The following is a 4,287-nucleotide window of genomic DNA, read 5'->3' on the forward strand; positions in this document are numbered from 1 at the left end:
TGCAGAGGCGCTGCGGGGCAACGACGCTTGTGGCCGTTGCACCCGCGGGGTGAGGGCGAGGTAGTGCCCCGTGAGTAGAACCACCCGCGGGGGTGGCGCCCCCATGCCCCCCGTCACACAAGCCGACAAGGTGGTGGCAGCCGTAGTAGGAAAGAGGGAGAAAGGGGCTTAGGGTTTTTTGGGCAAAAGATTGTTTTGCCTCTTAGAATTTTAGAAATTTGAGATTCTATCTTTTACCCAAATTATAAAAATGCCCCTCAGAATTTAAAAAATTCCTTACATATCCCTGATTTCAAAAAAAATATTAATTAATTAAAAAGTTTAATTGATTATTATTTTTTATTATTATCTAATAGTCCTACATGATGATGATTTATACATGTGATGTATAATATGTGAACGGATGATAATGGATCGTGTGATGTATGTACTTGTAATTTTTATTATTGAGGCCTGCGAGCCTCCATTTTATTTCTCGTTTATTGTCAGACCTATGTACCTATGATTAAGTTGTAATCACACGAGAAGGCATAGCGAAAGCATAGAAGTGATAGCGAGACCCACGAAACAAACGATCGCGATGCATGGAGATTCGTCGAAATGTCGACGGAATTGACGATGACGAGATGGACGATCACAGGGTATGGATATGCACCGCTACACACATAGATATTGATGTGAGTGATTAGACCCATTGGCTCGGGTCTGATCACATTAGATTGTGATCCATGATCATCTGGTGTAATTGCTCATGTGATGTGTGATTATTTATACACCTACTAGATATGCATATATATATATATATATATATATATATATATATATATATATATATATATATATATATATATATATATATATATATATATATATATATATATATATATATATATATATATATATATATATATATATATATATATATATATATATATATATATTTGCATGCGATGTAGATATATATTAAATATATATGTGTGTGATATATCACATTAGGAGACCAAATCAAAGAAATCCCTCTCTTTACAATATTAAGTCGGTAAATGTGTGACAATTAGATTGACCAACGTGGCCTTCCATTATTATAGGTAGGGATCAATTCTCGATGTAGGTTGAGTTACTCAAGTCCCTCGAGACTCACTTATATCGTGATTCGCTATCTTGTCTACAATATAGAGATGTCACCGGTGACTTAAAGACATGGTATGCTTAGTCAAGTCCCTCGAGGGTATATCATCGAATCAGACTCATCTTGTAATGATGGTGTTAACTTAGCCGAATATCTTGGTTGGTCGAGTCCTTCGAGACTATGGTGATTCGGAGGTCGAACAAGACGAAAATCACAAGAAGTTGTGATCGACATGAGTTGCGTACTTTTCAGGCTTAGTGTGATTGGTCGAGTCCCTTTATACTAAGACGCTGATTGAATCCCGATCCCCACTAGAAGTATGCCGAAGACTTCTGTTTCACGTGCTGAGGGTGTTACGTGACTTGCCAATAAAATAGTGGGAGCATATTAAGATAGAAGTTCATATCTTGATTGTTCATTTTTACAAAATTTATATGTTATTTATTTATGTTAAATATTTATTTTTAGAAAATATCGCTTTCAAATCCCTTACGTGACATACTTGATGTCAACCACCTCATTGGTCCAAATTATACGGATTGGCTCCACAACTTGAGAATTATTCTCACGATGGAGAAAATCGTATATGTCCTTGATACAGTGAGCCTACGCTTGAGGAAGGGGCAAGCGAGGTTGAGATCGCTAGCTACGTGAAGTATATTGATGACTCCACTCTTGCTTAGTGTTACATGTTGAGCTCAATGACTCTTGAGTTACAGAAACAACATGAAAATATAGATGTCAGATCCATTCTCCTACATGTTCGTAAACTGTTTAAGGAACAGGGAAGGGCTCAGTGATATGAGATATCAAGAGCCTCTTCCGCGCTAGGATGACTGAGGGGACACCGGTTCAAAACCGTATCCTAAAGATGATTGAGTGGATAGAGAAACTCACAGGTCTACGAATGGTCCAAGAGGATAACCTGTGTATGGATCTTGTACTTCAGTCCCTATTATATTCCTTTTCACAATTCATAATGAATTTTAATATGAATAAGCTTGAGGTGACTCTCCCGTAGCTCCTCAATATGTTGAGAGAGACATAGAGCACTATCAAGAAAGAGAAGTCAGTTCTCTATACTGGTGAGACCAGAAAGAAAAGAAAAGTAAAAAAGTCCCTTAAGAAGGGCAAGGGCAAGAGCAGACCAGGTAAAATAAATATTACTAAGAAAGACCTGGCAAAGGACAATGATCAGTACTTCCACTACGGAAAATATGAACATTGGAAGAGGAACTACAAAGAGTACCTTGCAGAGAGGGCGAAACAGAAGCTTGGAGAAGCTTCAGGTATATTCATTATTAGTCTCTATTTGTCAGACTCTTATGATAACACATGGGTATTGGATGTCGGTAGTGCTTATAATATTTGTAATTCGTTACAAGTTCTGATAAGGCTTGGGAGACTAGCGAGAGACGAGATGAACCTCAAGATGTGTAATAAAGCAAAAGTTGCTACAGTAGCTATTGGCGAGGTCGCCCTACATCTGCTTGGTGGAGCTATTATTGCATTGGATGCATGTTATTTTGTTTCTTCTATTATCAAAAATATTATTTTCATTTCATGTTTGATAGTTAGTGGATATAAATTAGTTTTTTAGAACAATGGTTGTTCAATATTATTAGATGATAAGGTCATCACGAGAGGAATATTATATAATAATTTATTTATGCTAGACACTACTCCACATATCATGAATGTAAGTGTGTCTAAGAGAAAACGAGATAAGGTGAATAGTGTATACTTGTGGCATTGTAGGCTAAGTCACATCCATGAGGGAAGGATTCAAAAGTTACTAAAGGATGGATATCTAGATCCATTCAACTATGAGTCATATGCAACCTGCGAGCCTCGCCTTCGTAGAAAACTGATCAACTCTCTATTTATGGGAACTCATACATAGTGATGTATGTGGACCCATGTCAACTAATGTCATTGGTGGTTACTCTTACTTCATTACTTTTACTGATGATTTCTCAAGGTATGGACATGTGTACTTAATGAAGAATAAGTTCGAGGCCTTTGAGAAATTCAAAAAGTATAAGAATAAAGTGGAAAACTAGACCGGAAAGAGTATCAAGACTCTTCGATCGGATCGAGGAGATGAGTACTTAAGTATAGAGTTTACCCAGTTCCTTAAGGACCATGGTACGATCCATGATGAGTTTCACTGACCTACCCATCTCATTCTGGGGATATGCCCTAGAGACTGCAGCTTACATTCTGAACAAAGTTCCAACTAAGTCGGTAGTGTCTACACCATATGAGATATGGAAAAAGAAGAAGTCTGATCTTAAGGTTGTTAAGATTTGGGACTGCCTTGCCCACGTTAAATGACACAACCCTGATAAGTTGGAATCAAGAAAGAAGCGGTGCAAGTTCATGGGATACCCCAAGGAAACTTGTGGGTGTTATTTCTATCATCTCGATGACCAAAAGTCCTTTGTAGCCAAGAAAGCAGTGTTCTTTGAGAAGGAACACATTCTTGGTGGAGACAGTGGGAGCATGATATAGTTGAGCGAGGTTAGAGAACCTAGCTCAAGCACTACTCTACAGCCTGAGTCTGTTCAGGTACCTGACACACAAGTTTCAACTTTACGTAGGTCCGGCAGAGTATCTCATCCTCCTGAGAGATATATGGGATATATTGGAGAAGAGGATGTTGAGGATATTGATCCTCAGACCTACGAGGAGGCTATTATGAGTATACTCTGGGAAGTGGCAAGAAGCCATGAATTCTTAGATGGATTCCATATACTCCAACAAGGTTTGGAACCTAGTTGATGCACCCGAGGGTATTGTATCCATCGGTTGAAAGTGGATCTTTAAGAAAAAGATCGGAGTAGATGGAAAGGTAGAGACCTATAAAGTAAGGCTAGTGGCTAAGAGGTATCGTCAAAGGCAAGGTGTTGACTGTGACGAAACCTTCTCACTCGTAGCCATGCTAAAATCCATCCGAATTCTATTGGCTATTGCAGCACACTATGATTATGAGATCTGGTAGATGGACGTGAAAACTGCAACCTCGAGGAGGAGGTGTATATGATACAGCCCAAGTGATTCATGTCCAAGGATTGCCCAGATAAGGTGTGCAGGTTGCTTAGATCCATTTATGGACTAAAGTAATCTTTCCAAAGTTGGAACATAAGATTTGATGA

The sequence above is a fragment of the Musa acuminata genome, chromosome BXJ3-11 (genome assembly GCF_036884655.1).
Source record: "Musa acuminata AAA Group cultivar baxijiao chromosome BXJ3-11, Cavendish_Baxijiao_AAA, whole genome shotgun sequence".
NCBI classification, from domain to species: Eukaryota; Viridiplantae; Streptophyta; class Magnoliopsida; order Zingiberales; family Musaceae; genus Musa; species Musa acuminata.